The sequence below is a fragment of the Callospermophilus lateralis genome, chromosome 19, assembly GCF_048772815.1.
Source record: "Callospermophilus lateralis isolate mCalLat2 chromosome 19, mCalLat2.hap1, whole genome shotgun sequence".
Taxonomy (NCBI): domain Eukaryota; kingdom Metazoa; phylum Chordata; class Mammalia; order Rodentia; family Sciuridae; genus Callospermophilus; species Callospermophilus lateralis.
Genome location: NC_135323.1, coordinates 22,932,040 through 22,955,360, shown reverse-complemented (window position 1 = coordinate 22,955,360; position 23,321 = coordinate 22,932,040). Strand labels below are relative to the sequence as shown.

Here is a 23,321-nt window from a genome sequence, read left to right as displayed (position 1 = left end):
TAGATGATCATACCACTTGTAAACAAAAGTATGATCTTCCTTTCCAACCTTTTATCAATTTTGTTCTTTTTTTATTACTAGGATTAGTACCTTCAATGAAATGATGAATAAAAGTGGCAATAATAGGAATTCTTGCCTCATTCCTGGCTTTACAGAAAATGTTTATAAACTTCACTGCTGGGGATGTAGCACAGTTGCTAGAGTGCTTGCCCTGCATGCACAAGGTCCTGGGTTTGATCCCCAGCTCCACAAAAATAGATAGATAGATAGATAAGGGGTTTGTTATGTTTCTACTGGAAATCTCTCACCTTCTGTTCCAAGTTTGCAAAGAAATGTTTATTATAAATGTCATTTTAATTTTGGTGCCAGGGATTGAACCCACAGCCTTTTGCATGTTAAGCATGTACTCCAGCAACGTGTTTACACCCGCTAGCCAAGTGCTAGACTTTATGAATGCTTCATCTGCAATTTTCCAAGCAATCAATTTTCCTCCCTTAATCTCTTAACTTGAACTGCTTGATCTTTTTCATGTTGACTAATATTTGCACTCTACATGAGTTTAATGTGCTCTTTTTTTATTGTAGAGGCTCTCTTTTACTCTGGTACTGGAGGTTAAATCCAGAGCCTTGTGCTTGAAAAGCACATGCTCTACCACAGAGCTACAATCCCAGCTCCTGGTAATGATTTTTTTAAAACTACACTAATGATATGTTTGCTAAATTCTATTCTAAATTTTCATATCCATTCAAATTATAGGCCCCTACCATACTCTCTGTATTTACTCACTTTCTAGAGCATTGTGAATAGGTTGCACACTTCTATATCTTAAGAAATTGGATAGACGTTGGCTAGAAAAATCATCTGAGTTTGCCAAGTTTTTGTTTGGTTTAGTATTTTAGTAGGGTTAACTTAATCATGTCTTTTAATGGCTATAAATCTGTTTCTACTTCTATGGAGTCAATTTTGACGATATATTATTCTAACAAATTAACCACTTTATGTTGGTTTTTAAACTTTATGGCACAGTATCAATTTGTGATTTGCTCAATTTTTAATGTATTTGTAGTTATATTTTCTTCAGTGCATGTTTTTCATGTTCACCTTCTCTTTTCTATGAACCTTTCCAGAACTTTGTCATATTCATGTTTTCAAAAAAAAAAACAGTATTTGTTTTTAGAGACTGTATCTGGACCACTTTTTTGTTTTCTAGTTTCAATAATTTCCATACTTTTCTTTCCTGTGGTACTAGGGCTTGAACCTAGGGCCTCAAACACACATACTAGTCAAACACTCTACCACTGAGCTACAACCCCAGCCCTACATATTTTTTATTATTTTTCCTTCATCAGCTTTCTTTGGATTTACTCAGTTGAGTTTTTCTAACTCGGTAAACTGGAGTCTCAATTTGTATTTTTTAAATTTTCTTTGCTAAGTAAACATAATATAAACATAATATAAATTTCATAATATAAATTGCCCTACATGTCCCCTCCTGTAGCTGTATTCCTTTCTCCCACCTCTTCTACCAATATAACCCAACAGCATATACTATTGTTTTTCTTCCAAAAAGCATACTTCAGAGCCACCCACAGACTAACACCTGATCAGTCCTCACAGCCCTGATACCTCTACTCCAAGTTCCCAGAGTACCTCTGTCTACCTGATCTCCACATCCCAGTTCCCTGAGTACCTCTGTACCCTCAGGATCTCCACATCCAAGTTCCCTGAGTACCTCTGTACCCATAGGATCTCCACATCTAGATTCCCTGAGTACCTCTGTACCCACAGGATCTCCATATCCAGGTTCCCTGAGTACCTCTGTACCCACAGGAACTCCACATCCAAGTTCCCTGAATGCTGTACCCACAGGATCTCCACATCCAAGTTCCCTGAGTACCTCTGTACCCACAGGATCTCCACATCCCAGTTCCCTGAGTACCTCTGTACCCACAGGATCTCATGTCCTAACCATCCTGACTCTTCCTATGTTCTCTATTTCAGTCCAATCCTCAGAAAACACCCTAGACTTCTGCCTCATCATCTGTATTCTAGCAATTACTGAATGCTAACAAGTCTATTTCTTTAACATTCCTTTCTGAACTTGCTTTTTTATTTCGTTCTGCAATTCATCCCTTTTGTGACTCTAAAAGTTTAAACTGGACCTGTCACTTGTCAAATAATCCAATCTCATGCTACTGTCAATAGTAACTTTTCCAAATACAAATCTAATCATGTTCCTGCTGAAATCTTTCAGAGCTCCAAATGACCAAAAGATCAAGTCCATGTGTCTTAGAATGGCAGTACACCATGAGCTAGGTCTTGTCTACTTCTCAATATACCGTATTCCACCTGCTTGCAATTCCCAGAACATATTGGACAAAGCTGTAGCTTGAAGCTTTTAAGTCCACTGGTCCCCTCAACTTTCATGAATGACATCCCTTTCATCCTCTCCCAAGACTCAATGGCTACCTCCCCTATGGAACTGTTTCAGGCCCCTCCCAGCAACCTCTTGGAGAAAAGTGACCATTTTGATTTTTAAACACCCACTATGCTTGTAAAATTTCTTTTTCTTTTTTTTTTTTAGTTTTCGGCGGACACAACATCTTTGTTTGTATATGATGCTGAGGATCAAACCCGGGCTGCACGGATGCCAGGCGAGCGTGCTACTGCTTGAGCCACATCCCCAGCCCTGTAAAATTTCTTGCACAAGCCTGAGACATCTGACTGCTGTTGCCCATGTCAGTCTACCTTCCCAACCAAGCCGTCAGCCTTGTCTCTGCACCTCAATATCTAGACATAAAACAGACAAGTGAGGAGGGAGGGAAGGGGAAAGGCTACCGATGGGTACTAAGTCATAATCAGACATAAGCAAGTAAATAACTATGTGACAGCAACGTACTGCATATTTCAAAAGGCTAAAGGAAGGATTTTGAACATTTTAAACTGTGAATGTTTGAAGAGAAAGATTTATCTGATTTAAACATTACACAAAGTATACATGTTCTGAATTATCATATTACCTCATTAATGTGCATGACTTTTACATTTTTATGTACCAGTTAAAGAATTAAATTAAATTTTAAAAATAGGTAATTTTCCGGATGTGGTGGTACACACCTGTAATCCCAGAAACTCTGGGCTAAGACAGGACAATCACAAGTTTGAGTCCCGCCTCAACACCTTAGTGACACCCTGTCTCAAAATTTTAAAAAATGAGAAAGGACTGGGGTTTCAGTTCAGTGATAAAGCACCCCTTGGTTAAATCCCCAGTACCACAAAAAAATATATATTTTTTTAAAATAAAAATAAAATAAATTTAAAATAGGTGATCAGGACTGTGAAGAGCTCTTGCCTAACACATACAAAGCACTCGGCTTCATGTCCAATACTGGCCCCCCACAAAAAAATTTAAAAAGAGAATAAAGAAAAAAAAAAAGGCAAGGAAAAAGTCTGATTTTAAAATAAATAAATAAATATAGCCAGGGGGACTGGGGTTGTGATTCAGTGGTAGAGTACTTGCCTAGTATGTATGAGGCACTGGGCTGGATCCTCAGCACCATGTAAACTGAATAAATAAAATAAAGGTATTGTGTCCATCTATAATTAAAAAATATATGGGGGGGGGAAACACAGCTGGGTATGGTGGCACACACTTATAATCTCAGGAGTCTGAGACAGGAGGATCACAAGTTCAAGGCCAGCCCCAGTAACTTAGTAAGGCCCTAAGTGACTTAGTAACACCCTGTCTCAAAAAATAAAAAGGGCTGGGAATGTGACTCTAGTTAAATCCCCAATAACCTCGAACGCAAAAAAAGGAAGTTCATTAAATGAATCAAATAAGTCGAGGCTTAAAATAAACTTACAAGAAAATCTAGAAATGACATTAGTTAGGTTAAACAGGACTGAGAAACAAAAACACATCAACAGTAAATTAAAGGTTCAATTTACTAAAAATAAAATACAACAAAACCAGAAAAAGGATCCATTCAATACCTGAAGCTACAATTACGAGAAACATTAGGAAAAAACAGAATTAAAACTGGGGGTCTGGGGCTGGGGATGTGGCTCAAGCAGTAGTGTGCTCGCCTGGCATGCGTGCGGCCCAGGTTCAATCCTCAGCAACACAAAGATGTTGTGTCCGCCGATAACTAAAAAAATAAATATTAAAAAATTCTCTATTTCTCTCTCTGTCACTCTCTCTTTAAAAAAAAAAAAAAAAACTGGGGATGTGATTCAGTGGTGCACTTGCCAGGATGTGGGAGGCCTGGTTCCATCCCCACCACCTTGAAAACAAACAAACAAAATAAAAACCATTTCCACACCAGTTGCAAAGGTACAGGCCTGCAGTACAGTCGAAGGGGCAGAAATAGGGGAGAGATGGCTTGGGCCCAAGGATCTGAGGCCAGCCTGAGCAAGACCCTATCTCACTATTAAAAAGGGGAAAAAAAAAAATCACTTCTAGAGAGAACTTACAGTCATTACAACCATGTCACTTCAAATGTTAAACACTGAGGGTCTGGGACTGTGGCTCAGTGGTGGAGCACTTGCCTAGCATGTGTGAGGCCCTGGGTTCAATCCTCAGCACTACATAAAAAATAAGTAAAACAAATAAATAAAGATATTATGTCCATCTACAACTAAAAATACTTTTTAAAAATTTAAACACTGAGCTACATCAACCTAAATAACACAAGTTAGCTAACGTTGTGAAACCATTTTAATGTGGGGAAATTTTCCAGAATAGGCCAACGGTAGTCATCAAACAGGCAAAAGCATTTTCCAATAAAAACTATTAATATTCCAAATAGTTTAGAAACTTAAAATTCCTTTCTACTATTCACAGGTGTTTTCAGACAAGAAATTAATAAAGGTTAAATAAATTTATTTTCCCTGCAAATAGTTACAAGAAAGCTGCTGTAATCTTTGCAATAGTAAATGCTACTTTTAATTAAAGAATAAACTAAGTTTTGTTTGAGGAAAATAAAGAAAAGGAAAAGTATTCTTTCTGACCCTTTCCCTAAATTAATTCCAACTCCAATTAGAGTCCTGGAACTCACCAGGAAGGAAAAAAATTACCAAGGCTGAGAGCTGCCTCTGAAAAGTCCAGAGACTCAAGGTTCACAATGCAGTGCAAAGACAGTTCACAAGCATAGCCAGCCTGGGACTGAAGTCCCCCAATGCGTACCAAGAGCACTGAGACTAGCTCATTGACAACACTGCATGCCATACAGGGACTAAGGCCAGTGAAAATACTAGGACTGCCCTAAAGATGCCCCAAGGAACCCACAAGTTACAGGAGCATGAATCATCTGCAAGGGCACAGGGGAGGGTGTGTGAACCACCTCTGGAAACCACCGGGCCATACAATTAAACCTGGCACACTTTTACCCTCGAATTTCTAAGAACTCAGCCTGCAAAACACCCACTCCTGAAAACAGATGCTTACCTTAGTAAGAGCATTTAAAGGAGTGAAAAGTGGAAACTGAATAGTCAACGACAGCAGGCAACTGGTTACATAAAATATGAAGGAGGAAACAAGGCAGCCTTTAAAAACACAGGACCTGAAGCAACATACAGTTCTCCTTTGTCCCTTGCTAGGTTGCAGGACCCCACTAGCACTGGCCACCAAAACCAGCAGAGGTGCAAGTCCCTCAGATAAAATAGTGTAGTATTTGCATATAACCTAGTGATATGCCTATAAATTTTAAATCATCTCTAGATTATTAATAATGCCTAAGACAATATCTGTGCTATGTAAATAGTAGTTATTCTGAATTGTTTAAGGAATAGTAATGTGAAAAAAAAAGGCTGTATGTGTTGAGATTCTACAAGAAGTGAAGCTATTTCAGGTTTTTGAAGAATGTTCCTGAGCAAGCACACATATGGAAAAAAGACAATATACTCTCAAATGTAAACACTGGTGGCTCTCTCGATGGTGAGACAGCGTGTACCTTTCTTCTTCCTAAAAAAATTTTAATCATAAATCTGCATTTCCATCCTAGTAGTTTTTTATTTTTGTGCTATTGGTGATCAAATCTATACATGCTAGGCAAATATGATACCACTGACCTACAACCCTAGCCTCATTTCTAATAATTTCAACAATAAAATTTATAAATATGATCATCATTAATCCTGCTGATCTAGTGAGTGATCAAAATACAACATTAGATTTTAATTCCATTCATTTTCTTCATTAATGAAGACAATAAACAGGAAAGAAAAAAAAAAAAAGTAGAACTTTTATTAAAGCCAGATGCACTGGCACTCACCTATAATCCCAGCTACTGGGGAGGATGAGGGATTGAGGATCCCAGGAGAGCCTGGGCAACTCTGTGAGACCCTGTCTCAAAATAAAAAATAAAAAGGGCTGGGATAGCCAGGTTAGGTGGTACATGCTTGTAATCTCAGCAGCTTGGGAGGCTGAGGCAGGAGGATCACAAGTTCAAGGCCAGCCTCAGCAACTCAGTGAGGCTCTAAACAACTTAGTGAGACCCTATCTCAAAAATAAAAAGAGCTAGGGACGTGGGTCAGTGCAAAGTACCTCTGGGTTCAATAGCCAGTACCCTAAATAAATAAATAGGCTGGGAAGGTAGCTCAATGTAAAAGTGCCACCAAAAAAAAAAAAAAAAAACCTTAAAGGAATGATTTCTTTAAACACCCTAGAAAACAGAAAACAAGACTGTTTCCAACCAATCCTGGTGCCAAGAAAGGTGACCCTTATTTTGCAGCAACTGCATTTAGAGGGCTCGGAGTGACCTGTACTTTGAGGAGAAGCCCAAGTACAAAGTGAGAAGGCGCATTCAGAGGCAGCTTCCCCAGACCAGGAGGCACACTGCTCCCCAGACAGGCCTGGGCTTCTCCATTGGAGCAAAGGATAAGGGCAGAGGAGGACAAGGAAAGAAGGGAGACCATGCGACAAAAGGTGCCCAGGACTGGGAGGTGTCCTGTAAGGCAGGGAGAAGAGTTCCCAGCCAAAGTTTCCAGAGGTACCAGACAAAGGCTATGAGGTGAACCACTACTGAGAATACAAGAAGAAAAGATTCCTGCACCTCTCTGTTCCTTCAAAAGTACTCAGTGGGCCAGGTGAAGTGGCGCACACCTATGATCCCTGCGGCTTAGGAGGCTGAGGCAGGAGGATTCTAAGTTCAAAGCCAGCCTCAGCTAAGCAATTCTGTGAGACCCTGTTTCTAAATAAAATACAAAATAGGCTGGGAATGTGGCTCAGGGGTTGTTGAGTGTCCCTGAGTTCAATCCTGGTATCACCCCTCAAAAAAAGTAATCAGTGGGGGTACAACATGGAAATACAAAGCTCTGTGTTCAATCTCCAGTACTGGAAAATACACAAATAAATATAAATAAAAATAATCAAGTGAAATAAAAAGTACTCAGGGAAAACTGAGCTCTGCACCTGGCAAGATCCTGGTAGTCTCTGGTATTCTCTGGCAGGGAAGAATCCAATGATAAAAAGATAAGAACAGCATGGGAAACTGAGGCAACAGCTAAATGCCACGGTTCAGATGGAAGGGGGGTAGGTGTGAGGAGTTGACTTTTTAAGTAAGGAAACAAACGCAGTTGCATAGAGGAAAGGAGTAGTCAAAGAGAGAGGCCGCCCAGGAGGGTCAGTGGAGAAAAACTTCTGCAACCTGCTTGCAGCACTTTATTAGAAAGAAAGCAAATTCTCGTTCATTATAGGCCTTTCATTCTTCTCCCTCCCTCTCTCCCAAACCCAAGCACTTTCAAGTGTATCACATGGTTACTTGTCAAAGTTTGAACTAGTTTTAAACTAAAATCCTTGGAGAGGGATTCTATGCTTCCAGACAATACTCCTACTTTTATATTTGACCCAATTTGTTTTCATTTAAGACACATTAAACCTCTACCTGTGACCCAGACCAAAAAGTTCACTTCACCTGAAAAACAAAACCACCATTCAACTTCAACTAGACTTCCGACCTCAGGTTGAATGGGAAATTACTTAAAGTTCTCCTTTAACAGTCATGCCTGAGAGAAGCTGGGAGTTGGGGTGGGGAGGGGGCACAGGGAAAAGGTGGGTGAGGCAAGCCTGCTGTTTAAGCCCATCAAGAAACACACTGGTCTTGTCCTGAGAACAGCAGGAAGTCACTTTGATGTGGGAGAACAGCTCATTTTGATACAAAAATTAAAATTAAGGCACAAAAGTGGACCTGGATTTGATTCCCAGCACTACACACACATACACACATACACACATACACACACACACACACACAAATTTATATTTCTCAAATATCCAAAGGACCTCAAGGCCAAGGGTTGCAAACACTGAGTCTAACAAACAACAGTAATGGATGTAACAGCAGATCATCCAAGATGCACCAATCTAAGGGCACTTCTTGGCATCCTGTGCCAGCCCAAGCACCCAAGCACCAAGAGTCAGCAATAGTTACCTTCCTCCCTCCCCATGATGAAGCAGGGAATGCAGGCAGAACAGACCTTCCAAGGGACAAGTGGGAAGCAAAGAAGACCAAGAGAACCCTGAGGCCTCCAGTAACCTCTGAAGTGCCAAGTACAAAGCCTGCTTTGGAGTTCTAGCCACCCTGCGGAGCACCTGACACACAAAATCGCACTCCCCTGGGCCCTCCCTCCTCATTCTCCTTCAAAAGCTGATGTTCAAGCTGGGACTTCTGTTCAAGGGTGACACATACCTGTGCCCCACACTCATTCATGCCCATGCTAGATCCCTTAACTTCCAGATCCAACATCCAGCTTCAGGAACTCTACTTAGATGACCCACAGTTCACCAAACCAACAAGACCAAAACACCACAAGCTGCCTAACAATTTCCTCCTCCTCCTGAAAGATGTCCACCAGTACACTCTCTCATTAAAGTCCAGTGGCTTCCATCTCTTGAATGACTCTCAAAAGCAGCTCTCCGTCCCACCGATACTGTTTTCCTCACTCAGACTGAACTGCAGATGCATCCTGCTGGTGTCCCTCATTTCCTTGATGCTGTCTGGGCACTCCTCCCACCTCAAACAGTCCCCGCACTAAGACGGTGCTTGATAATGTTAGCAGTATTGCCTGCCTTTATGGAGAGAGGCACTGTTCTAGAGTTTTGCACATACTCTATGAGATTCTTAAATCATCTGCATTTTAGAGGTGGGGCAATTAAGGCATGAAGAATTTGTTCACTTGCCCAATGCCACAGTCAGTGAACCTGGTTTAAATCCACTGGGCCCCTAGAGCCCATGCTTTAACCATTAAGTTCTACTGCTGCCTAACAGATGGGATTGGTTTGAGTAAAGAGTCGTCTTCATCAAATGAGATAGAGATAAAAAAGCATCCACACAATTTTGCAGTCAAGACATCAACAATAACGTAAAAAAAAATCTTTCACTGAAATGACAGAAGCAGAAAACAGATTAGGAAGGGCTAAGGAAGGACAAAATAGCATTCCTAATATACCAGGCATGCTTCCAAGTACTTCACATACAAATTTTTTAATCTTCCCATCATTGCTAGGTAGACATTACTATCCTCATTTTACAGAAGAGGAAACTCAATCAAAAGAGGCTGAGTAATTTGTACAAGGTCATACTGCAAATAAATAGCAGAGGGGCTGGGAATGTGGCTCAAGCGGTAGCGTGCTCGCCTGGCATGCGTGCGGCCCGGGTTCGATCCTCAGCACCACATACAAACAAAGATGTTGTGTCTGCCGAAAACTAAAATAAATAAACATTAAAATTCTCTCTCTCTCTCCTCTCTCTTTAAAATAAACAAACAAACAAACAAACAAATAAATAAATAAATAGCAGAGATGGATTCTGACTTGTTGTCCAACCCCAGAAGCCATACCATCAATCACAACACCAGGGTTGATAAGAGTCAAATGCCAAATTGAAAAACAAACCAATTTCACAGATCATAGACACACACGGTATAGTTTAGCACGGACTTCAATAAAAGTGCAATTAAATAAACTGTTTTGAAGTCTGAAATGTTCCATCAAGGCATACCTCACGAGAGCATAAAGCACTCTCTTCTGCCAGTGGTTTCTTGCGTCTCACTCAGATAAGATTTGTAAACTCTTCATAAACTTGTGATAATTCAAAGTGATCAAAAGAGAAATTATAATCAAAGGCATAAAGCTGAAATTCTGTAGCTAAATGTGCAGTTTAGACAACAGTATTCTCATAAAGACAAAATGAAAGGACACAGTCTACAACCATTTATTTTCAAATTTCAGATTTTAGCTGGATTTTTACTCACATTTAATGTACTCATGATTCCATTTTTAAGTACATGACATGAAACCATGGCAACTTCCAACATGCGCTTCTCTTATTTTAAAAAAAGTAAATTCACCATAGTTCCAAGATTAAAAAAATAATTTATTTAGGGTGTTTTTGTTTTTGTTTTTTTTAACTAGCTGACCATCTTAAACAAAATTAGAAGTATTCCTATACTAAAAATTAATGTTTTGGGGCTTAACTAACAGATATTCAAGAAAATAAGTCATGAGAGATGCTGAGATTAGATGAATGCTTCAGGCTCAATATAAAATCTTATAACATTAAAAACTCAGAGTAAATATCAGGAAATATTTTGAAAATGATACTTGTAATCAAAAGCACAAAAGCCCAACTGGCAAACAGCCATGCTTCAAAGACCGCTATGTGGCTCCAGGATTACACTCAGGTAGAAAATTACACAGAGAGAGCTACAGATCTTTGTAAAACTATTTTAATCTGGGAAAGACAACTTAAGGATTTCCAAGTTTACCCAAATAAACCCTACAAATTCAGGTTGCTAAAAAGTCTCTTTTTAACGCCCTCTTACAAGGTAATGGAATTCTGTAGCATATAAATACTGAAAAACCTTCCACAGAGCCACCACTCTTGTAGTGTGTTATACGTGTCGCCCAGCAGGACCATTTTTTCAGATGTTTGTAATGAGGAAAAGCTAGAACATGAGTGGAGAAGGAGGAAGAGTGGAAAGCAACATCAAACAGGGAAAGTGGAGCACTTCTGAGTGTGCTTGAAGAAAGCTGAGCCTGCAGCCAGTGAGACCTTGAGATCAATCATGTTCCAAAGTTAGCAACCTGGTATTCTGTCTGAATGGCTTCAAAAGTTCTTCAACAGCACCGAGTAAGAGAAACAAACAGACTCTCTGTGAAGTGGGCAAGATGTCACTACAAACACTCAGGAATCAGGGCCAGTAGCACACATGTGTAGCCCAGCAGCTCGGGAAGCCGAGGTAGGAGGATCCCAAGTTCAAAGTCAGTTTTAGCAACTTAGCAAAACCCTCAGCAACCTGATGAGACTCTGTCTCAAAATAAAAATAAAAAGGGCTGGGTTGTGGCTCAGTGGTTAAATACTCCTGGGTTCAATTTCCAGTGCCCCCTCCCCCACAAAAAAAAAATGGAAGAGAAAAACTCGATTTGGCCACAGCTGCTTAGACCATATTAGAACCCTGCTCCTGCAGATTACTCATGGGCACTGAAACACAGACACCAAATTTAATTTCCCAGTGGTTAATACCAGACAGGAATGAAAATCAGCATCTTTTACTGTCCTTAAAATAAGTTAAACACTGTTTTTTGCCATAGGCTAATAAAATAAGACTTATCAAATGAAAACAACTCTTTATAACCAAGTAATCAACCAGAAATGGGGCTGGGGCTGTAGCTCAATGGCAGAGTGCATGCCTAGCATGCATGAGGCACTGGGTTCAATTCTCAGTATCACATAAAAATAAAAAATAAAATAAAGCATTCTGACCATCTGTAACTACAAAAGAAAGAAAAAAAAAGAAAGAAATCAACCGGAAACCAGCCAAGTAGTTAATATTTGCTTCTGTCTCTAACATTTAACCCTAACCAGCTGCCTCTGCCAACACTGTGAGGCACCTATTGCCACAAACTAGGGTGCTCTGTCACAAACTGACTGCGCTTTTTCATTTTCCCAGCTAATTTTCAATGACCCAAATCCTCCAGATCTTTCTAGGTCCACCTGAAAGGTCACTTTTATTAAGCTTTTCCTGAACCTAACAAAATCCCTAACAGCAGTTGTAGCCCTATGGCATCTCGGTCCCGCCACATTTTATAGCTTATTGCTTCCTTGCAGACAGAAACTGTATTTACATTTCGCTAGCTCTCTCCTCCATGGAGCACCTGCTGCTGGAGCCCAAAAGCAGAATAATGAGCATCTGGTGACCTTAGTACCCCGATTCCAGTCTACCTGGACAGAAATCCTAGCAGGCCCTTTACTACAACGTCAGCACACCACGTCCTAGTTCCTGGGACGTAAGCTACTCAGAGTCACCAAGTGGGTCACTGTGTGCAGCAGGCCTGTTTCTTCCCAGAATCCTCAATGGATGTAGAAAGCACTCCTGCCTGCTAAACACTGACGCTGCACTCACCGACGACCGGCGTGCGGACGCCCAGACCCCCGCAGACCAAAGGGGCACCGCGGGCTCAGACGAGCGGAGGCTCACCCCCGCCCGGGAGATGATCTTCCCACTTCCCGCGGAGGCTCCCCGGGGCCGGAGCGCAGCAGTCGGGCCGGACTCCGAGGCAGCCCCCTTGGTCACCCCCGAGGGCGGAACTTGCTAATGGAGATTTCCTCCGACCAAAGCCGCTCCGCAGCCGGGAGGGCGGCTGGAGAAGCACCGCAGGCCCGGCCGCACGCTCCACGGCGCCCGACCGTGCAGACAACCCGCGGGAACAGAGCCGGAGCCGCCCGCCCGGGACCGGAGTCTGCACACGCCGCGCCAAGAGCCCCTCCCCTCCCACGGGCGTGCAGCCTGCAAACGGCGGCGCCTGAGGCGCCGCCGGAGTCAAAGCCGGCGAGCGGCCCGGGCCCGGTCCTCCCTACGGGGCCCCATCGCCCCCTCTCCCCGCTCGGCTCGGCCCGCCCAGCCTCCAGGTCCCGCCGAGTTCACCGTCTCCAGCCTCCATGCCTCCCCCGGCCCCCCGCCTCGCTTCTGGCCCGCCCGGTCTCCCTGCCCGGGCCCGCTGCCTTCCAGGCCTCCCCTCTTCCTTCCGACCGTCCCGGCCTCTCTCCGCCCTCTCCGTCCTCCCTCCCGACCCTCTCGGCTCACCCTCCCGCGGGCCGGCGGCTGGGCGGGCGCCCCGGCCGCGCGGGGCTCACAGGCGGCGGCGCGCGGCGGGCCCGCGGTCTCCCGGCACCATTCTCCCCGCCGCGCCGCGCCGCGAGGACAAGAGCCCAGCCAGCTCCGCCGCCGCAGTCGGCTTCTCACGGGTTCCAGCCGCCGCGGTTTCCGGGTGAAAAACACCCACGTCACTGCCAGCGCTGTGTGACCCCCGACGTAGACGTAGACGGCGGCGCGGCCAGGACAAGCTTCCTCGGATCGTGGCTCGGGGCCCCACCTCCCGGCAGGGCGCACCCCTAGGAGCCTGCGTGGCATACGCTCGCGGACCCGCGCGAGGGCGTGATGCGCGTACGCAGTGCGTTGGCGTGCAGTACGCAAAAGTGTGTGCGCGCACGTAGCGACTCCGTTCCTGCGCGCCTTCGGAGCGTGCTGTATGGTTCTGGTGCAGGGGACCGGGCGGGCGCTATTGCGATGGCGATCGCGAGTGCAGTGACTGCACGCTCGTGTTCATGCCGACTGTGCTCCTGTGGGCGAGGTGCCCCTGTGAGAGCCCGGTTGTTTGCCTAACGTGCGTGAAGCCCTGGACCGAATTCCCCGCACCGCGAAAGAAAACGGTGGACGAGTGTGGTCTTGTGCGATCAGTCTGTCCAGTGCTTGGGAGCGACCGCATACTAAGGCGCGCACGACCTACCGTGGGGGCGCGTCACCCCAGGGGGCGCTCGGACGTGGGCCCCCGCGGGCCTCACCGAGTTTCCATCAGCGCCTCTGCGGTCGCTGGACACTGCGGGTAAGCAACAAGTGCAGACGGACTTGGATATGCTCGCGGGGGACCCTGAACCAAGGTCCTGCGACGGTGGGCGTGGATCTCAGCACACCGCCTGGAGGATAGCACAGCGCAGGACGATCACTGCAGCGACTCCAGTAACCGGACGTTCCCAAACGTGCAGATCCAGTCGCATTGCTTAGAGATGCACACGGAACTGGCGAGATCAACACAAAGCGCGTTAGAAGCACAAACTTCAGGTCTGGTGTTAGGAGGGAGAGTTGAGGGCTGTGGCGCAGTGGTAGAGCGCTTGCCTAGCATGCATGAGACCCTGGGTTCGACCCCGGAAACCAAATAAAAATCAACATAAAATAAAGGTATTGTGTCCACCTACAACTACAAAAAATATTTTTTTTACAAACAGGGTGAGTTGGGAGGGGGAGGAGCTTCCAGAGCACTTCAGCGCATGCGAGGTGTTCTAGAAAGATGGGTACATGATTACTTACTGAATTATTACGTTTACGTTTTATATATAGCACTTCGTATCTACTAAATATTTAATTTAAAAAACAACATTATTATTCACCGTTTAGATGGAAAGTTGTAGGGTGTGCAGAAGACAGTGGCACAAACTAATTAAAGGCATACTAAGTTCCTAGATATCTTTTTTAAATTTCTTAATTTTTCGTTCCTGGTATCACTACCACAATTTACAGGGCATATACCTGAAGTAATTAAAAGAAAGAAAGACAAAGCTACAAAAGATAAAAGACCCTGGGAACGTACGTCTAATTGACTTTACATTACATTAACAGCTGTGTTTTTTGCAAACTGTGACCTGTCGGCCTGGACAAGAAGGGTTTCCATGGGCTGGGGTTGTGGCTCAGTGGTAGAGCGGTTGCCTTGCCTGTGTGAGGCACTGGGTTCAATTCTCAGCACCACATACAAATAAATGAATAAAATAAAGGTCCGTCAACAATTAAAAAAAAAATTTTTTTTTTAAAAGAAGGGTTTCCTGTGTGAGCTGCAGTAACTTTCCTGACTATGGATCATGGTTCCAGCTCCTCGGATGCATTTGGGTGATGGTCTCAAAGTAACCTGCAGCTTTCCTGCTCCCCTGCTAAGAACTGCAGCCCTTTTTACTTTTAAACCCTTCTACACCATACCCTCAACTTCCACCAGCAGATCATAACCACCATAAGGACTTCCAGAGTCTTCCCCCAAATTGCCCACCTTCATGGGTACATAATGTGATTGCTGTGGTCCAAAATCATCCTAGCTTCTCCCACCATAGTGGGATCTTCACACCTCTACCACCTCCACCACCCAAGACTCTCTTCCACCAAAATTTCTTCCAAGACCGGAAGCACCTCTGACACTCACAAGCTGTGGGGTCCACCTCCTGAGCTCGTTTAGAAAGGGCTTTGTCTCTGCACAGTTCTGCCCATTGCAGTGTTGTATTTCTGAACAACACTTTATCAGCTGGATCAGGACACTGAAAGATGCAAAAGCAAGTCCTCTCTCTTCCACTGTACCTGTCTTCTATGATGTCTATGGTTTCAGTCTTGCCATAGTTTCCAAAATAGTCTCTCAAATTATATTCTTCTGTATCTTCTTCAATACTAACAAAAAAATGTTCACTGACAGACGAGCATCAGGCTTTATAAAACCTTCTCTGAAAACAGCTCTCTCTGGTCCTGCTGCATCCACCTCTTCAACACAGCAGGTCATAAAACCAAAGCCCCCAGAATGTTCTGTTTGGGCTCTCCTTACCACAGAATCTGAGTGTGTCCCATTTCTCAAAATGTTCTGTAGGTCTGGGAATGTGGCTCTGGTAGAGTGCTTGTTTAGCATGCACCACTTTCGATCACAGCAGTGAAAGAAAAGTTTTCTCTAAACTATCACATGTAGTTTCAAAGTTCAGACCCCAGCAAACAGCTTTCTCCACTGCCCTGGATTCTCTGGGTCACGGCCCTCCTCTGAATCTCGCATTCTTCATGCCTGAGGTTGGCACATGACACCAGCTCTCTCCAGTTACCGAACACATGGACGGTAAAGCACTGATCACAATGACCTAGGGAGTGCAGAGGGCTAATTCTGATAGACTCAGCAGCGATAGTCTAAAAGTCTTGCTGAGTTTCTGCAGGGCACTGCCCCTGGTCAAGACGGGGCACAAACTCATAAACAGTGTTGCTTCGTAACCATGAACCCAGGGCAATCAGGAGCAGCTTGAGTCTGCCTCTCAACAGTGTTGACGGAGGCTGGTGAGACTGATGAGGGACACCTGGTCTCAGAAAGACCTGCAGGATGTTGCTGTTGAGGCCAGGCTCAAGCAGGGATGTGCCTATGTGACCAGTAATTTTTTTCTTTAAATAAACAGTATAAACTCCATTTACAGCTCTTTGTTCTAAGGTGTTTTCATGTGGATTGTGATGCTTCCTGATCCAAGACAGAAATGTGTTTTTCTTGTCTCTTACAGGAGAAAGATGATAGGAGCCTCAACCTGCCTTTCCGGATCTCTTGCTGAGACAGCTTTTGGCTGCAATGTGTGTTTACTTTGATGTAGTTGCTATATTGTATTTTTCCCTGTCATTGGCTCTGGGGGGGGGGGGGGCGGGCTGTGAGTGTTGTTAAACCTTGTTGGTGTCACAAGTGGGATTTCCTGGAGGACTTCTACCCACTCTAAAAATACAGTTCAGGTCCCTGCAGCTCGGGAGGCTGGAGGATCATGAGTTCAAAGCCAGCCTCAGCAATTGTAAGATACTAAATAACTCAGTGATAGCCTGTCTCTAAAATAGGGCTGGGGATGTGGCTCAGTGGTCAAATGCCCCTGAGTTCCATCCCCGGTACCAAAAAAAAAAAAAAAAAGTATATATATATATATATATATATATATATATATATATATACACACACACACACACACACACACACACACACAGAGTTCAGGCATAATTTAGAAAGAAATGTGATTCTGATAAAGGGCTGAAAATTAACGAGCTACCCTCAACTTGAAGTAAGACAGACTTCAAAAATGAATACTAATAATAAAATTTTCCAATGAAATCTGGAAATGAAAGAATCTGAACCTCAGGAGCTACAGAAATGGATCAGAAGAAAACCACAAAACAATGTCAGGACAGCTCAGATTTCAGTTCCTTGGTTGGTGTTTTCAGCATTAGCAAGGTAAAGTAAGTTAGAACCGCCTTCAGTTGATCTGTACCCTGTCTGGTTTGCACTCTAATTTTTGATGAATCAGCTAAACCCATGAGACTCATTACAACAAAGAAGATAATTACAATGGGCTGAGAGTCTGGCAGCACACCTGTCATCCCAGCAGCTTGGGAGGCTGAGGCAGGAGGATTGTGAGTTCAAAGCCAGCCTCAGCAACTTAGCAAGGCCATAAGCAACTCAGCAAGACTCTGTCTCTAAATAAAATATAAAAAGGGCTGGGCTGTGGCTCAGTGGTTAAGTGCCCCTGGGTTCAATCCCTGGTAACAAAAAATAAAGTGGGGGGCTGGGGATGTGGCTCAAGTGGTAGCGCGCTCGTCTGGCATGCGTGCGGCCCAGGTTCGATCCTCAGCACCACATACCAACAAAGATGTTGTGTCTGCGGATAACTAAAAAATAAATAAATAAATATTAAAAAAAAAAATAAAGTGGGATGAGATGACAATGAAAGGGAAGAAGTAGCAGTGAGAGGGATGACTCAGTGGCAGAGCTGAGTCGTCTTTATGTCACTACAGGCAGCACTTTCCAAGACCTTTATGAAAATGGGTCCTGAGAGCTTGGGACCAAGGAGCAGCTTCTGGCTTTGCACACTGCAGGGTGGTGGGAAACTAGGGGCCCACCCCACATCCTCTGTTGGCTGCTACTGTGGGGAGATTCACGCAGAAGCCCCCAGATTATTGGATGGTCTAACAGAAAGGTGTATCGTAGCCATACGAGGAAGGGCAATCTTGCTGCCAGCACGTGGGAAGCTATAGAGAGATTGGGAAGCTGGCAGTGTCACCTCAAGGGTGGGCATGGGGTCTTGCAAACTTAAAAAGGTGGCAACACAGGATGTGGCTCAGCCATGCAGCACGCGCCTAGCACGCACAAGGTCCTGGGTGCGACTTACAGCACCCACCCTCAAAAGAGGGAAAGAACTTAAAGAGTGAAGCTGGTCAGCTGGTGCACAACTGTGGGCTACCCACTGAGGAGGCCAAGGCCGGAGGCCCACAGGTTCCAGGACAGCCTGGGAAACGGAGCAAGACCCTGTCTCAAAAGAAAATAAAAAGGGCTCAGGATATAGTGTCGCGACCCCTTGCCCGCAAGGAAGACGCAACTCAGGAATCTTCTTTCAGCAGTTTATTCAAGCCTTGATTTAAGTATCTTTTAGTGACTCCCTTTCTTTCTTCCTCCCGAGGGCCCAAGCACAGCCTAATAAAGCCTCCCACGTACCAATCTTAAGCCGCCGCGTGGATCTTTCTTATAGGGTGGCAAGAGATAGCGTGCCAACTCTCCACAAAGGAATTTGTTTATCACAGGCCACAGTGGAAGCCGGCGCCATCTTCTAATGGCGGCCACAATTTACAACAATGGCTTACTACAATATAGGTCAGTGGTACAGTGCCTGTCTGGCATGTGTGAAGCAGTGGATTCCGTCCCTGGCCCTGCAAAACCAAATGAAGGGAGTAAAACTGAGCGTAGTTACAGGCATCTGTAGTCCCAGGGAGCTGAGGGGGGCCTCATTTGAGCCACAAGGTTGAGACCAGCTTGGGCAACATAAGGAGAGCCCATCTCTAAATAAATAAATATATACATACAAAATAATAGAATAAAATAAAAGAGTATTAAATAAAAATAGATTGTTTTTTTGTGTGTGTCCTTGCTTCAGGAGCACATTTACTAAAACTGGAACGGTACAGAGAAGATTAGCATGGCCCCTGCCCAAGGATGACATGCAAATTCGTGAAGCGCTCCATATTAAAAAAAAAAAAAAAAAAATAGAATAATTTTTAAAGGTTAGGTGGTAAGTCACTTTAGAGTTTAATCGGGCAGTTGCCCAGACTTGGGCTGAAAACAGTGCGCACCATCCTAACTTTGCACCAGGCTCAGGATTGAGCCAGGGCCTTGTGCATGTGAGGCAAGCACTCTCCAACTGAGCTGCGTCTCCAACCCTGAACAGTTCTTCAGTTCACCATTTTCTACTTCAGGATGGAATGATCAGGTAAGATTTGGATCCAGAAGAAGTGATGGCCAAGAATCTTCCAGCCCAGGGCAGGAGGACCACTTCTGAGGCCAGCCTGGTTAAACTAGCAAGACCCTGTCCCACTCAGATTAAGTCTATAGTGCCCACAGTCCAGCGCTCTCCACAAGGGGGAAGACCCCTGGCCAGTGGTGAACATGGACGTGAGCTGGAGGTTGAATGCCAGGAAGTGGGTTTGAAAGAGACTGGCAACTGTGGAGCCGGCCCTGAGGTGAGAGCAAAGACTGCGCCTCAGCTGAGTGCCACAATTCCAGAAGCAGGCGAGGCCAGCCGCAAATCAGAAGAGACAGCGAAGCCCTGCGGTACCAGGTTGGGATTCCCACTTCTACATTCACTCACTCAAGCACTACAGAGTCAGGGCTGGGCTGTGGCTCAGTGGTCTAGCACCTGCCCTGGTTCCATCCTCATTACCTGGGGAGAAGAAAGAGAGAGAGAAAGGAAGGAAGAAAGCTTTATGGTTTATGGTGAGCATGGCAGGCCAGGAGTCCCAAGGACTCCGGAGGCTGAGGTGGGAGGATCACTGAGCCCCCAGTTCAAGACCCCCCAGGCAACGCCATAAGATCCTGTCTCAAGGAAGGGAAAAGGGAGGGGAGGAGAAAAGAAGGCAGTCACAAAAGACCGGTATCATGTGATGGCATTTGTGTAACATGCTCAGAACATGCACACCACAGAGAGGGAGAGGCAAGTGTCAATGGGGAGGCGGCCAGCGGAAGGAAGAAAAGAGGTTTGTCGTTCTAACCAGCTGTACTGGACAGCAGCAGGCATTTCGGCTCACTGAACACAAATGGAGCACGACTTCAGTTCTCTGGTTGTGCATGATGTAAGGCCACCCATTTGTGCAATCATGTGTGCCTAGGGTAACACATGATTGCACAAATCTTTCCTACCCCTTCCCCCTCCTCTTCCCTGCTCCCTCTTTCCCCATCAAAGTCCCTCCGTCCTCCCATGCCCCCCCATTATGGATCAGCACCCTCCTATCAGAGAGAACACTCAGCCTTTGGTTTTATGGGATGGGCTGACTTCACTTAGCATGATATTCTCCAACTCCATCCATGTCCTGCAGATGCCATGGTTTTATTCTCTCTTAATGCTGAGGAATATTCCACTGTGTATATATTCCACAGTTTCTTTAGCCATTCCTGCCAAGAGGCTTCTGTGAGGGGAAATGAAAACTCTCTACAGCTGGAGTGTGGCGATGGTCGCACAGGCTGCGAATGCCCAGACACCCCCCAGGGACACTTTCTGCACACTGAGAGGGGACTGCAGACACCGATTTTTCTTTCTTTCTTTCTTTCTTTCTTTTTTTTTTAAGTCAGGACTTCACAAAAGAAAGAAAATCAAAACAGGAAATCAGTAAACTTTTAGGCTTTCATCATGTGGTGATCTTTTTTTTTAATTTATTTTTTAATTTTTTTAGTTGTTAATGGACCTTTATTTTATTTATTTATATGTGGTGCTGAGAATCGAATCCAGTGCCTTAAACATGCCAGGCAAGTGCTCTACCACTGAGCTACAGCCCCAGCCCCTCATGTGGTGATCTTTATTTGTGAGTCAGGATCTCACTTTTTTTTTTTTTTTTTTTTTGTACCAGGATTGAACCTGGGGCACTTAACCACCAAGCCACACTCCCAGCCCTTTTTAAAAATATATTTTATTAGAGACAGGATCTTACTGAGTTGCTGAGGCTGGGAATGAACTTGCAATCCTCCTGCCTCAGCCACTGGAATTACAGGTGTGTGCCACTGTGCCCGGTTCAGAGTCTCACTTCCTGGACTTGAGCAATCCTCCTGCCTCAGCCTCCCGAGTAGCATGGACCAGCAGCACCACCGCAACTGACAAGGCGGGCAACTGACAGAGTGCTACACAAACCTGGATAGGATTTCACAGGAATAGAGACTGCCTTAACTCTCCTCAGAGTCTCTACAATGTAAAATCCCAAGGCTCAGAACAAATTTCAAAAAGAAAAGTTACCCAAGAGTCTACAGATCAGGTAACCAAACACCTGCTTAAGTAAGGCAGCAGCATCTCCCTGCACTTGCAGGTCTGCTGGAATACTGGGATTGCTTAAAAAAAAAAAAAAAAAGTTAAGTGACTTTTCTTATTTATAAAACAAGATCAAGGCAGAAATGGAGGGTGAGGATTGTCAGGAAGGTCAGGATCTCTTGACCCCAGTGCCCAGAGGGGCCATGGCCATTCGGGTGTGCACCAAAAGGTCAGGGTGGAGAAGTAAGTCAAGTTACTGTGTTCAAGGACACGGCACGCAGCACTGCCAAGGCCTGCTCACGGGCAAAGGAATTAATTTAGGGACTATGCAGAGGCTGATGTGAAAGGAATTATTTAAAGTCCATGAACAAGCTAGAATATGTGATCCGTAAACTTTGTGGTGGGGTGGTGTCTCCTACCTGAATGCACAATGGGTATGGATCATGTCTGAGGAAAGGTCTCCCCCTGCTGGGTGAGGTGAATAATGAATGACAGGCACGTCTCGGGCGAAGGAACGGAGGTGGAATGGGAGTCTTTCAAGTCACCTAAGCCAGTTCAAAATAGCAAATTGGAAATTATATCAGATACTTGGAGAACAATGAGAAATTGTTTCTCTAATTGGGAAACACAAGATGCCCACACACTTGCTCAAGATATCCAGTGAGGACCAGGAGTAATACTGGCAGATCATGGGGATTTGGGGTCGACTTCAAAGGCCTCAATGAACAGCACTCCAACAGCCTCACGAGCCCCCGTGGGCAGCAGAATGTCCAACTCATGCATCGAACCGAGCATGGCTGGTGTGCCACACCTGACCTGGCTAATGGAACAGTCTACAACATCCACCTACTACACCTCTTGAGAGACCTTTGAACTCTCGTGGACCTTGTCCCAAGTCTATAATGTGGGATCTAGAGCTTATACAACTGAGCATTGTTCTAATATGCTAAATTGGTGATATGACCATCTGTGAAACAGGCCACATTAAAAGCAACCTCATTAAGGTCATAGATCATGTAATTGATCAGGGGTGGTTGATTAACGGCAAAATTCCAGGCCTGTGCAGACTGTAATGTGGGAGAAATTCATCACAGTTTGGGGTTTGGAGTGACCTAGAAGACACCACACTCAGAGCCCTGGGACAAGAAGTCAGTTGTTAGGGCTTTTCCACCCCCCCCGGGCCGAATAGGAGGCTCCGTGCCTAGCAAACCAAGCGGGGGTCCCACGGTTAGGCCCTATCATTGGCCTTGACACAGGAGACCTCTCCTACACCCACTTCCTCTTGCTCACGCTGGGCTTGGACTCCTGGGCTGAAGTGAACCTCCGACTCAGCCTCCTGTGCAGCTGGGACCACAGGCGCAGGCCACCACAGCTAGCGTGCACATGCAGTCTTTGATTGACACAACAGCAGCACACCTTCGCCTGGGCCCAGCCCGCTCCATCAGCTCCCTACAATCCTACCGCTGAAATCTCATCACATGGCTGCCTCTTCCTCCCACCTGGCGTTTCCAGAAAAAGCCTTAGTGACTCTTCAGTGATGACCTCCGAGCTCCTGGACTACAAGATCACTGCACTCTGCTCTCTGCTGTGCTCTTATTGATAAACAGTCACTGTCCTATTTACAGGCACTTACCTGCCCCAGTACCTGAAGGACACAGAATTATATTAAGACCTGAGTTAGGGCCTCCAGATGGGAGGGGAGAGACGCAAGATGGCACAGCCACCAGCTCCAGCTCCAGCCTCCCCTAGTCGACTGCCTGACCTGGTGGTAACCCCCTGGTTTACCTCTGGATGTGTTCAGAGCAGATGAACTAGCTGAGAAACTCACACTGAGGAGAAGAATTCCTTATTTGGGAGAAACCCCTGCCCATCACAAACACCCGGAGTTAGTTTTCTTGAGAGATCACAACATTATACCTGGTGCTTTCTTAGGTCACATTCAGCGGAGCCTCACAGGCCACAACAAACTCCCACAGTGTCATTTGGGGCTTCCACAAGGGCACACACTGTGCGTGAGGCCTCAGACGTTGCCATCAGCTGTGAAGGAGATGAAGAGGACTGGAGAGGATGATGGACACCTGGGCCTATTGGGTGTCCAGAGGGAGAAGCCAAACTTGATAACCCGACAGAGTACAACCCTGTCCACAGCAAGCAGACTTCTACCCTCACCGTTGAGGAGGGAATCTGGACATTCAGAGACCAAAGAGGAAAAGGAAGAACTCATGGGCG

The 23,321-nt window shown here is 45.1% G+C and overlaps 1 protein-coding gene and 1 non-coding gene across 2 annotated transcripts in view; one reads left to right on the top strand and one right to left on the bottom strand.

Moving 5' to 3' along the window:
* Positions 1–13,295, bottom strand: part of Tmem248 (transmembrane protein 248) — a 29,474-nt gene extending 16,179 nt beyond the window's left edge. The window contains exon 1 of the mRNA XM_076840487.2: positions 13,084–13,295. The gene's annotated coding sequence lies outside the window, so the exon portion shown is untranslated. The remainder of the gene's footprint in view (positions 1–13,083) is intronic.
* Positions 13,296–18,728: 5,433 nt separating this feature from the next.
* On the top strand, positions 18,729–18,831 carry LOC143385538 (U6 spliceosomal RNA). Its single transcript, XR_013089491.1, has one exon. It is a non-coding gene; the product is annotated as a U6 spliceosomal RNA (small nuclear RNA).
* The last annotated feature ends 4,490 nt before the right edge of the window (positions 18,832–23,321 follow it).